Below are 13,812 nucleotides of genomic sequence, written 5' to 3' on the forward strand. Positions count from 1 at the left end.
TACCTCGGAGAATTGAGGCTGTAATTGCCGCAAAAGGTGGCCCTACACCATATTAAAATATATTTTGTTGATTTTCAAGGTGTTTCCATGATTTTGCCCAACCCCTGTAGATGTTAAATAGGCACTGTAGTGAAATAACGTAATCAATAAAATAAATTGTTTTTTTTACAATGTTCTGTATAGAGAGGAGAGATGAGGTGAAGCCAGCACTGCGATTAAGGTTGTTTTTTGGGAAACATAATAGTAAAAACACTTACAGTCAGCATAAAGTCAGAAGCAAAGCGGGTAGAGTGGGCACCAGGTCTATGTTCCCCTGCGCAGGGGGAATGGCGCCCACTCTACACGCTTTGCTTCTGACTTTATGCTGACTGTAAGTGTTTTTACTATTATGTTTCCCAATAAACAAACTTAATCGCAGTGCTGGCTTCACCTCTCTATACAAGACTGCTTTCTGCCATATAGCCTGTGCACGCTTTTTAAAAGGGACTCACACCCTTACAGTCCATAGCAAACTACAGTCAAGTCCAGCCTCCTGCCGCAACTTCGAAGAGTGCTGGAGCTCCACTTTTCTTGTTTTTAATTTTTACAATGCACATGTATACATCTTTAGTCCTGCCAGGTGAGCTCTGCGGAATGTTTATTTACTGAGAGTTCAAAAGCCAGTACAAAATATACCTAGTCTCCCAGAATGCTGGGGGGAGAATTCCACATAGCTAATCAGCCTAGGCTAAACTTTAGAGCAGGGCTACATTCAGTATACAGCAATATATAGATGTAGGAAGTGTTTTTGGTGCTGAGACCTGGAAAATTACTGCTAAAGTGAAGATCCTGAATAATTGACTGCAGTGTACTATATGTGACTACAGTGCCTCTTTAATATAAGACCCTTTTTAATGAGATATCGTTGCTTTAGTTACTTGCTTCCAAGTCCTTGTGAAGGGAGTGTCTGGATTGCTGCAGTGAATGCTGGGTAATAGTCTGTACATTGTGGATCCCAGCTGAGACACCAGTCTAGAGAAGCTGCATTAGACAAACATGCTTTTGTAGTGGAAAGGCCAGACTGTCCATAGGTCACAAGAGTTTCAAGATATTAACATGTCAATGTGGGGATCATCCTAAGATACCAGACTGGAGAAGCTAGATGACAAAACCTGTTGCTGTGGTCATGGGTGCTGCTAAGGTTTCCGGGGGCCCCAAGCAGCACATAATTTGTAGCCCCCCCCCCTGGGGTGTAACTAAGGAGCTTGTGGCCCCTGTGGGAGTTTTACATCAGGTCCTAAGCACTCTAATGATATGGAGCCCCAAAACCTACCAAGAACAGCTGCAGTGTCAGAGAAGTGTACTGTATATACTCGAGTATAAGTCTAGAGTTACACTGAGTAATGTGTGTACTATTAGTGACATTCCAATTTGCAATTTACCCTGTGCTAATTGACACTTTCTTGATAAAGGAAATGCCAAGACAAAAAAAGGTCTGAAAGTCCTGGCCACAACAATTAACAAGGAAAGGGGCAGGGGAAATACTCGGCTGCATAAAAGGGAGTGAATAATTGCTGCACTTGAGGGGCCTGGAGACGGTATTGGCTGCACTTAAGGGACAGGAGGGGTTAATGGCTGCAATACTGTATGCAATGCAGTCATTAAAGTGGACCCAAATTAAAAATACAAAATTTCAGAAATAAAATCTATTTTCTAAATTATAATAATAAATATCAGCCTTTTTCCAGCTGCATGATGACAAATATATAAAATATTTTACATTTATTGGAGAAGCCTCTCACTTCCTTTCATATTGCCGGGACAGAATCCGGCAAACTGGGGGAATAGCAAAGGAGGAATTGCTAATGGCTCCCACCTGTATAACCCTAGTTATGGAAAGAGCAGGGTGAAAAGCATGCACTGAAATGCTCATAGGCTTATAGGAGTGTTTATTTATCTTTGTATGTGTCAGAGTGGTGCAACTAAATATTTTGAATTAAAAAACTGTTTGGTTTGGGTCCGCTTTAATCTCTCCTCATCCTCAGACTCCCCAATGCTGATCCCCAAGTGCAGCCATTAACTTTGCTGGATAGACTTATAATTGAGTCAATAAAAAAAATCCAGCTTAAGAGGGTTGAATATTGGAGTCGACTTATACACGAGGTTGACTTGTATTCGAGTATATACAGTATTTGGATTAAGGACACAGGTTGTATGTACATGTAGAGGTGTTCATTACCACCAGCATAACACCAGTGAAAAGCTAATAAGATGGATGGATGGAGGAGGTCCAGGGGCCTGGTGCAATTGCAACCTGTGCATCCCATATTTCTATGCCACTGCCCCCCCCCCCCCCCCCGTCAGAAGCCCCTTTTCACATAAGAATAGGTAGCCAAGATGTTTCCCCCCAACCCCCAAAAAGTAGCCTTTAAGTGTAGGTAGGTAACCAATGATGCAAATCCCCCCCCCCCCAGTCTCCCCAGTATAGTCCCCCCCTTCCATATAGGGCATTGTGTCAGTGGGGGTATGAAGCTTCCAGCTGCCTCCCCATCCCAAAGAGTGTACACTGTAGATCAGTGGTGACCTGAAAAGAGGAGAGCTGCATACAGTAACCATGTGGCACGCATTAAGTGCAGGAAGTGAGCAATGACCTCACTTCCTCATCTGGAATGTACTCTCTGCGCCACACCACTGATCTGAGGTGTAATAAGGAAACAGTGGCAGCCATACAAGTCACAGGCAGGGCAGACCTGGCAGCATGGGGGGGCCCTGCTGTAGGTGAGGCCTAAAGTGAGTGATGCTTGGGTTGCCTGGGCCCAGCTGCACCCCTAGTTTTGGTCTGGTGGATGGAATGGTCCTGCATGAGAACGTCAAGATATTTACTGGATGTAAATTCCGGAGTCCATCTGATACCAGACTGGAGAAGCTGGATGAGAAAGATATGTGGTTAGGGTGGTGTTCTTGCATTTCAAGATACAAAAGGCAGAGTAGACCAGTATGTATAAGTTATTACATGGAAATGATGTATTAATGGCAACATTTGAACTAAGGTCCCTTATGACTAGTGCAGCCTGTTCCTTGTTACCTGTAAATGTTGTTTGTCCTTCTTCTCTGTTGTTCCCTTTCCTTGTTACTGTACGCTGTGTGTTCTTTTCTCCTGTATTATTTTGCTTTGTTCTATTGTATGAAAAATATGAAATCCTAATAAAATCTAATTTACACACCCATCAAGTCCTGTGTCCCAGGGATTACTGTTAGAATTTGCAACATCTTTCATGCTTAAAGAGAATGTGTACTCTAAAATTCTTACAATAAAAAGCATACCATTCTTTTCATTATGTTCTCCTGGGCCCCTCTGTGCTGTTTCTGCCACTCCCTGCTACGATCCTGGCTTGTAATTGCCAAATACTTGTGACATTTTGGTGAGCCTCACACACTAACAATAATTCTTGTATGAAGTCAGTCCAAAGATCCATAGATGAACATGGAAGGATTGTGATCTGATCAAGGTAATGGCTGTAGGTTATGTTGTGTCTGTCTCATGTTACAGACACATCATACCCTCCAGAATCAAAGACTTGATGTTTTACTGAAGAATATCATCAAACAAGGGCTTTGCCTTGAGAACTGAGTGCAGCCAGTAAGGGTCGGTTCCCACGGCCCCTGCCAGCAGCTTATTTCACCGATATCAAATGCTTTTCTGCTACCTTTGATTTATTGTTGTCACATTTTGAGCCTCTAGAGGGATATAGAACTGCAAACGCGGGCAATGCTAGAGGTCTTGGAAAATCAGAATATGCAGCGTCTTGGAAAATTTGGCTGCGACACTTGTGCAATTAATGATAAATGATTAGAGAATCATTCATCTCAATGCAGGACGTGGAGGATCCTGGCGGTGAACCACATGCACGGACGCAAGCAGCAGCCCCTCTTAACCGGCCCTAATCCTGTATGTGATCACAAGTATCGGAAGCTTCTCCTCCACCATTCCCCATCCCCTTCTTGCACCTCTGCCACTGTAATCCTTGGCAGGTTTTGGTCCTCCATATCATTGGCTATGTATGGAGAGCTTGTAGGGTCCAATATAAAACTTGCACTGGGGCCCATAACTCCTTAGCTATGCCACTGCCCTAACACTAACCTACCCTATCCTGTGCATAAGACTACCCTCCACCAATCCCATGCCTAATTTACTCTATCCTGTGCCAAAAACTACCCTCCACCCATTCATATTCCTGTGCCCCCATTTGGTCAGTGTACAGTGGTGGTGCTACACTGGGGCACTGCCCCCCTGGGAATCAATGTGCCCCTCTGAGTGCCCGTCCCCGCTCAGTAACACACTGTAACTGTTTCCAGGCTCCAACAGCATACACTGAACATGATTGGGTCTGTAAAAAACTCAATGTTTGTAAAATACAAGCCCTAGTCTCCAGCAATGCTTAGCTACCAAGATAAGGAATTCTCATCCTCCTGCCCTTCCCCCCTCCCCTTGCTTGTAGAGTTGTGAGCCTAGGATGTGGGCTGGAATGATTTGTCTGTGATCTGTCCACACAGGAGTTCTGTTTTTGATGCTTACATTTGCTTACTATCATTGCCTTAATTTTTATCACCTGAGGTAGGCAAAAAATATCTATAGTTTGCCGTACAAACATGATCACACAAATGGGCCCCACCAGCCAGCCATCCTGTCCCCTTTGTGCACCCCCCCCCCCCCCCCAAATGTGAGGGCATAGCCGCCACTGTCAGTGAAGCTTTAAAAATCAATAATAATAATGATGCCCTTTATTGCTCCAACCCAATGTCCTCATAAGACTCTCTATATTGTATCCCTCATTACAATGCAAACACTATGTGCATCACTACATCAGTATAGACTCCCTGCATATAATGACCCTCATACTGAAGACGAGCAGGCATGGTCGGAAGAGCCCATTTCCGTTTCCGGGACAATTCCGCATACCGTTATACCGAAATTCCGCTACCGTCTCATTCCGACGGTATTCCGGAGCTTTTCCGCGGAATTCCGACCTATACGGAATTCCGTCGGAAAAATTTTAAAATCTCCTCCTCCTCCTCCATATAATATACATATATAAAATACAAATACAAAATTATGTATAAACATATGGAGGTTTTTCTTTCCCTATTTTTCCTACTCTTTTGTATTTTTCCTTTTAAACCTATATGTATACATGATACTTGGCACTCATAATTTTTGCAGATTGCGGTCTTTGGTATATACGAGGATCCACATGTGGTAAGATTGGATCTCTGTTTTTTATCTTGATCCTGTATCCTGCGATGTATATGCGCCTAGAATGGTATGTAATATGAAACTGTCCACTGTGTGTTTAGAACACCAGCATTGCCAGTGATAAGTAATTGCCATTTGTGGATGTGTATTCCCCCAATACTCCCTATGGACTGTACACATCCCAGCCCCCCATATTGTCCCTTACATCCTCCACACACCTATGGACTATATAACCCAACCCCCTTTAACACACACACACACACACACACACACACACACACACACACACACACACACACACACACACACACACACACACACACACACACACACACACACACACACACACACACACACACACACACACACACACACACACACACACACACACACACACACACACACACACACACACACACACACACACACACACACACACACACACACACACACACACACACACACACACACACACACACACACACACACACACACTTTTGTTTTGCTTTGGCAATGCTAAATGTATTTGGTCCTGCCAATAAAGCTTTTTTGGATTTGTAACTATACTGTGCAACAAGCAGAATGGCAGTGTAAAAATGGATGCAGTTCTCCTATGCACCACAAGGTGGCGATCTTAATTCATTAATTGAAAGCGGGGGTATGGGCGGAAGTACAGAGAGGAGCCAGTCCGGATCTGGCAGTAGGATAGGATCTGGAAATCTGACAAATGAACATATTCTGGAGAATCTTTGCTCTCTTTGTCCCTCCGTTGAGGCAACTGCAATCCAAAAGGTGTCACTGTTTATTCTTCTACGAATCTCCCACCATTATCAGGTATGTGGAACTGGGTGTCTGCAACTCAGAACCATCTGAGATCCTGTGCTTTATAATTTCCCATTATTAACGTTCATGTTCCACCTGATGTTGTTTGTGGTTCAGGGTGAAGAACTCACTCTCATTTAGGCTGAAGTTAAAGAAGAAGAAAATATGTATATGAAGAGTGATCAGCAGTCTATGGAGGAGCGTGACATGATGAGGACAATTAAAGAAGAAGACGAAGAAGAAGAGACCTATGTGAGGAGTGATCAGCAGTCTATGGAGGAGGGTGACATGATGAGGACAGTTAAAGAAGAAGAGACTTATGTGAGGAGTGATCAGCAGTCTATGGAGGAGGGCGACATGATGAGGACAGTTAAAGAAGAAGACGAAGAAGAGACCTATGTGAGGAGTGATCAGCAGTCTATGGAGGAGGGTGACATGATGAGGACAGTTAAAGAAGAAGAGACTTATGTGAGGAGTGATCAGCAGTCTATGGAGGAGGGTGACATGATGAGGACAGTTAAAGAAGAAGAGACTTATGTGAGGAGTGATCAGCAGTCTATGGAGGAGGGTGACATGATGAGGACAGTTAAAGAAGAAGAGACTTGTGTGAGGAGTGATCAGCAGTCTTTGGAGGAGGGTGACATGATGAGGACAATTAAAGAAGAAGACGAAGAAGAGACCTATGTGAGGAGTGATCAGCAGTCTATGGAGGAGGGTGACATGATGAGGACAGCTAAAGAGGAAGAGACGTATGTGAGGAGTGATCAGCAGTCTATGGAGGATGGTGACATGATGGGGACAAATGAAGTGGAAGAATCTTCTCTTCACACCAGCACAGGTAAATAATGTAGACCCATCTCACAACCTTACTATACCATTATACATAGAAGTATAGTGTTATACACCACTGTACTTAATATAGTGAAGGAGACATGTCAGAGAATTAACAAGCTTTTCTTATCATCGTTCACAGAGCTGCAACTTGATTGATCAGCTACCATTAAGAAATGCACTATGCAGGAGTCTGACTTTTGTAATGCCTGGTTAACCTCTCATTGGGCTTGATTCATTAAAATCTACCGTGCTAAGCAGCGCTGGTTAAACCAGCAAGCGCACACTACTGTCAGCGTAGCGTGTGCTATTGAGCTACGGTTGATGGTATATAGCGCGACCACGATACTTTGCTAGCGTAATCCCTACTACGTTAATTAATGTACTAGCGGCCACAGTAGAGTTACGTGGTCATGCTACAGGACATCGCGCAGCACTTAAAAGGAACACGCGTAGCTTAAGAGCACATACTACGCTGACAGTAGCGTGCGCTCAACGGTTTCACCCACGCTGCTTAACGCGGTAAACTTTAATGAGCCAAAGCCCCATGCCAGTTAGAACCCTCATTAATGTGTGTTTGAAGTTTGCTTCCACATCCTCTTACCAGGGGATATCTCTGTAGCTTTTTTATGACTATCAAAACCTAGACCAACATCTCACTCTTTTGTACAGAGTAATTCTCAGTATAACATTGTTTTACCAAAAAGGAATTACAATTTAGACTTTGAAGTTATACTAGCGGACCCGCGGCGTAGTATACGACGCATAAGAGGGTAGCGGGCAGGAAGGGGGTATTGGGCACAGCGGCGGGGAGGAGGGTCAGACCCCCCTCCCTCACCTGGGTCCCCCATCTGCGTTCCCCCTGCAGCTTAAGCTCAGCAGCCGCCGCCGCTATTAGTAAGAGGCAGCAGGCGGGGATGACTCACCTCTTCTGCGTTCCAGCGTGCGTTTCACAGTCATCACTTCTTGCAATGCCGCCCACTGTATTGTAAGTGAATGGGATTGCAGGCAGTGATGACAGTGGAACGCACGCTGGAACGCGGAAGAAGTGAGACATCCCTGCCCACTGCCTCTTACTAATAGCAGCGGCTGCTGAACTTAAGCCAGAGGGGGACCGCAGATGGGGGACCCAGGTGAGGGAGGGGGGGTCCGAACCCCCTCCCCACCACTTTGCCCAATACCCCCTTCCTGCCCGCTACCCCCTCCAGCTCGGCGGTAAGTGTAGGACCACCCCTGGGGGCGTAGGGCGCGACCTCTTCTTCTTGCTTGGACCAGCCCTGGGGGCAGGGCGCTACTTCTTCTTGCTTGGCCCGGCCCCTTCTTCTTGCTTGGACCGGCCCTGGGGGCAGGGCACTACTTCTTCTTGCTTGAAGGTTGAGGCACTTAGCCTATTATATATATAAAGATACTTGTCTTGCCAGACATCAGCTTTATGAGTAGACATCTCTTCCCTTTAACCACAGAAATAACCTAAGTTACTCACATCTATGTATGGGAAACATTTCTGCATAGTTGAATACAATCTAACCCATGTTTACATGAGGTTGGTATTAAATTTCCCCTTTTACAGAAGCTGTACACTATACTATTCAATATAACATCACAGCACCAACAAATAAGGAGTGCAAACTGCACCATATGAAAGGCCCATCTCCATTCCTCAGTATAACATTATAGCACCAACACATGAGGAGGAGATACTGTACACCATATGAAAGGCCCATCTCCATTCCTCAGTATAACATCATAGTGCCAACAAATGAGGAGGAGATACTGTACACCATATTAAAGGCCAATTCCCATTCCTCGGTATAACATCATAGCACCAACAAATGAGGAGGAGATACTGTACACTATATGAAAGGTCCATCTCCATTCCTCAGTATAACATCATAGCACCAACAAATGAGGAGAAGATACTGTACACCATATGAAAGGCCCATCTCCATTCCTCAGTATAACATCATAGTACCAACAAATGAGGAGGAGATACTGTACACAATATGACAGGTCCATCTCCATTCCTCAGTATAACATCATAGCACCAACACATGAGGAGGAGATACTGTACACCATATGAAAGGCCCATCTCCATTCCTCAGTATAACATCATAGCACCAATAAATGAGAGGGAGATACTGTACACCATATGAAAGGCCCATCTCCATTCCTCAGTATAACATTATAGCACCAACACATGAGGAGGAGATACTGTACACCATATGAAAGGCCCATCTCCATTCCTCAGTATAACATCATAGTACCAACAAATGAGCAGGAGATACTGTACACCATATGAAAGGTCCATCTCCATTCCTCAGTATAACATCATAGTACCAACAAATGAGGAGGAGATACTGTACACCATATGAAAGGCCCATCTCCATTCCTCAGTATAACATCATAGTACCAACAAATGAGGAGGAGATACTGTACACCATATGAAAGGTCCATCTCCATTCCTCAGTATAACATCAAAGTACCAACACATGAGGAGGAGATACTGTACACAATATGAAAGACCCATCTCCATTCCTCAGTATAACATCATAGCACCAACACATGAGGAGGAGATACTGTACACCATATGAAAGGCCCATCTCCATTCCTCAGTATAACATCATAATACTAACAAATGAGGAGGGGATACTGTACACCATATGAAAGGCCCATCTCCATTCCTCAGTATAACATCATAGTACCAACAAATGAGGAGGAGATACTGTACACCATATGAAAGGTCCATCTCCATTCCTCAGTATAACATCATAGCACCAACACATGAGGAGGAGATACTGTACACCATATGAAAGGCCCATCTCCATTCCTCAGTATAACATCATAGCACCAACACATGAGGAGGAGATACTGTACACCATATGAAAGGCCAATCCCTGTTTGTCAGTATGGCAGTGTATAGCACAGTACAGTGTACAGTGGAACTTTGGTTTGCGAACATAATTTGTTCTGAAAACATGCTTGTAATCTAAAAAGCACTCTCATATCAAAGCAAATTTCCCCATAAGAATTAATGGAAACCCAGTTAATTTGTTCCACAATCTAAAAACAGTTATATTAAAATCGTATAAAATAAAAATGTAAACAAGACTTTCACCATAACTAACAGAATGAGTGCCATCTATGGTTGGTGTAATTGTACAGTTGACCTGATTTCCATCCCAACATTAGTATTTTAATAATAGCCTTTGCATGCAGGGTGAATCTATTACCAGGGCTGTGGAGTCAGAGTCGAGGAGTCGGAGCAATTTTGGGTACTTGGAGTCGATAGTTTCATGAACGTTGGAGTCGGAGGATTTTTTTTACAAAATCCATAGCCCTGGTAAGTGTTATACTAAGGAGTCAAAGTCGAGGAAGCGGAGTCGGAGCCATTTTGGGTACCTGGAGTCGGAGTTGATGGTTCCATAAACTGAGGAGTCGGATGATTTTTGTATCGACTCCACAGCCCTGTCTATTACTACTACAATACTTCAGTACAGTCTTCAAACTGTAGAAATGTGCTTGTTTCTCAACAGATGGACATTATGTACAGAACTCATTGGAGGAACATCTCATTTCCCCTCCAGATGATGCTGCAGAAGATAATGGCGTCACACAATGTTCTCCAGGAGGAAACTCCATTACTGGAAGTACACAGGAGAGAATTTACCCTGAGGAAAGATCACCAGATCCCCCTAATCCTGAGGAATCGTCTGATGGACCAGAGACTGCTACCCCAATTGTCCATCCAGAATTTCATAACACAGAGAGATCACATGATCCGTGTCACTCTGAGGAGTCTTTGTCCAATCAATCACTGTCTGTTATATGTGGAGGTGATGAGATTTTCTCATGTTCCGAATGTGATCAATGCTTTGACCAGAATTCTCTCCTTGCTTTACACCAGAGAGAGCACACAGAGGAGACGCCTTTTTCATGTTCAGAGTGTGGGAAAAGTTTCACTGTAAGAGGAAGCCTTCTGAGGCACCAGAGAAGTCATGCTGGCAATCAATCTTTTTCATGCTCAGAGTGTGGGAAATGCTTTGTTGAGAAAGGAAATTATCATAGACACCAGAAAATTCACACAGGTGAACGCCCTTTTTCATGTTCAGAGTGTGGGCAGTGTTTCCTTGCAAAGGGAAATCTCCAGAGACACCAAAGAATTCACACTGGGGAGCGTCCCTTTTCATGTCCAGAGTGTGGGAAATCCTTCATGGATAAACAATACCTTCTTATACATCAGAGAAGGCACATAGGCGAGCATTCATATTTGTGCACAGAGTGCGGAAAAGGTTTTATTCGCAAAGGAGACCTTCGCAGGCATCAGAAAACTCACACAGGTGAGCGGCCTTTTTCATGTTCAGAGTGTGGGAAGAGTTTTGGTGCTAAAACATCTCTCCTCACGCATCAGAGAATTCACACTGGCGAACGTCCTTTTTCCTGTTTAGAGTGTGGGAAATGTTTTACGCAGAACGTGAGTCTCTGCCTGCATAAAAGACTTCACAACCGGTGAGCGCCCTTTTTCATGTTCAGATTGTGGGACATTTTTCACACTGAAAGTAAATCTAGTTCGACATCAGAAAAGGCAAGCGTGTTCTCTGGTGCCAACGGCAATCTAATGCTGGATCAGAGTTCACAAGGACTGTAGTGTGGATGACACATACATTTCAATAAAATATCACTAACAAAATGATAAGCTATAGATGAGAAGCTCTCAGAACATAACTCCACCCGAAAGCTGTAGATGGAGTCTAGTGGGTGGAGTCAGCTACTGTCTCCTTTGATCTCATGCAGAGTCCTGGGTAACTGAACCACTCACAGCCGTCCAGCCTCTACCCACAGGAGCACGAGGGGTCCCAACCAGCTGTGTAACCTGTTACATACAGCAGAATCTTGCTATAGTAAACTCTGATATAGGAAACCTCTGGATATAGTAAACTCAGTCCTCAGGTCCCAGCAAATGCGTCTGTATAAATATACAATGTAAGACCAATTCTGATATAGTAAACTTCTGATATAGTAAACTACAGTACTTTTCCTGGCCCCTTGGAGTTTACTATAAAGGAATTTTACTGTATTTCCTCCTCCATGTATGGTGCCTTGCTGACCTGCCCAATTGTCATTGATCTGTAACCCATTGCCTCGTAACTGTCTCTACTGGGATCTCTGTATTCTACAGCGCCACAGAAGATGCTGCCGCTATATAAATCCAAGATAATAATAATAATGCAGTGACCATCCAGGTTACACTACCAAGATGTGATTTAATGAAGAGGCCTATGTTATCTCTTTTTATTTAGCGGTTTAAGAGGCACTGTAGTGGAATAACGTAATCAATAAAATAACTTGTTTTTTTTTTACAATGTACATCATACATCTTTAGTCCTGCCAGGTGATCTCTGTGGAATGTTTACTAAGAGTTCCAAAGCCAGTACAAAATATACCCAGTCTCCCAGAATGCTAGGGGGGAGGGGGAGAAATCCACATAGCTAATCAGCCTAGGCTAAACTTTAGAGCAGGGCTACATTCAGTATACAGCAATATATAGATGCAGGAAGTGTTTCTGGTGCTGAGACCTGGAAAATTACTACTAAAGTGAAGATCCTGAATAATTGACTGCATTGTACTATATGTGATTACAGTGCCTCTTTAATATAAGACCCTTTTTAATGAGATATCGTTGCTTTAGTTACTTGCTTCCAAGGCCTTGTGAAGGGAGTGTCTGGATTGCTGTAGTGAATGCTGGGTAATAGTCTGTACATTGTGGATCCCAGCTGAGACACCAGTCTAGAGAAGCTGCATTAGACAAACATGTTTTTCTAGTGGAAAGGCCAGACTGTCCATAGGTCACAAGAGTTTCAAGATATTAACATGTCAATGTGGGGATCATTCTAAGATACCAGACTGGAGAAGCTAGATGACAAAACCTGTTGCTGTGGTCAGGGGTGCTGCTAAGGTTTCCGGGGGCCCCAAGCAGCACATAATATGTAGCCCCCCTCCCCCCGGGGTGTAACTAAGGAGCTTGTGGCCCCTGTGGGAGTTTTACATGGGGTCCTAAGCACTCTAATGATATGTAGTCCCAAAACATACCAAGGACAGCTGCAGTGTCAGAGAGGTGTACTGTATATACTCGAGTATAAGTCAAGAAATTTAGGTCTGATTCACTTCATAAAAGTATAGGTGTCGACTTATATATGAGTCACAGGCAACACTGAGTAATGTGTGTACTATTAGTGACATTCCCATTTGCAATTTACGCTGTGCTAAGTGACACTTTCTTGATAAAGGAAATACCAAGACAAAACAGGTCTGAAAGTCCTGGCCACAACAGTTAACAAGGAAAGGGGCAGGGGGGAAATACTCGGCTGCATAAAAGGGAATGAATAATTGCTGCACTTGGGGGCCTGGAGAAGGTATTGGCTGCACTTAAGGGACAGGTGGGGTTCATGGCTGCAATACTGTATGCAGTGCAGTCATTAATCCCTCCTCATCTCCAGACTCCCCAATGCTGATCCCCAAGTGCAGCCATTAACTTTGTTGGGTAGACTCATACTTGACTCAATAAAAAAAAATCCAGCTGAAGAGGGTTAAATATTAGAGTTGACTTATACATGGGGTAGACTTGTATTTGAGTATCTATCTATATATATATAATAGGCTACGTGCCTCAACCTTCAAGCAAGAAGAAGGGTCTGGTCCAAGCAAGAAGAAGAAGTAGTGCCCTGCCCCCAGGGGCGGTCCTAGATTTGCCGCCGAGCTGGAGGGGGTAGCGTGCAGGAAGGGGGTATTGGGCACAGCGGTGGGAAGGGGGGGTCGGACGCCCCCTCCCTCACCTGGGTCCCCCATCTGTGCTCCCCCTCCAGCTTAAGCGGCGGGGAGGGGGGTTGGACCCCCCCTACCTCACCTGGGTCCCCCGTCTGCGCTCCCCC

General features: G+C 44.2%; 1 pseudogene; it reads left to right on the forward strand.

Annotated features, from left to right (window-relative positions):
• The window catches only part of LOC137537017 (zinc finger protein 850-like), a 54,103-nt pseudogene extending 40,478 nt beyond the window's left edge, over positions 1 to 13,625 (forward strand).
• Positions 13,626 to 13,812: the final 187 nt, after the last annotated feature.

Source organism: Hyperolius riggenbachi, chromosome 10 (genome assembly GCF_040937935.1).
Source record: "Hyperolius riggenbachi isolate aHypRig1 chromosome 10, aHypRig1.pri, whole genome shotgun sequence".
Lineage (NCBI taxonomy): Eukaryota > Metazoa > Chordata > Amphibia > Anura > Hyperoliidae > Hyperolius > Hyperolius riggenbachi.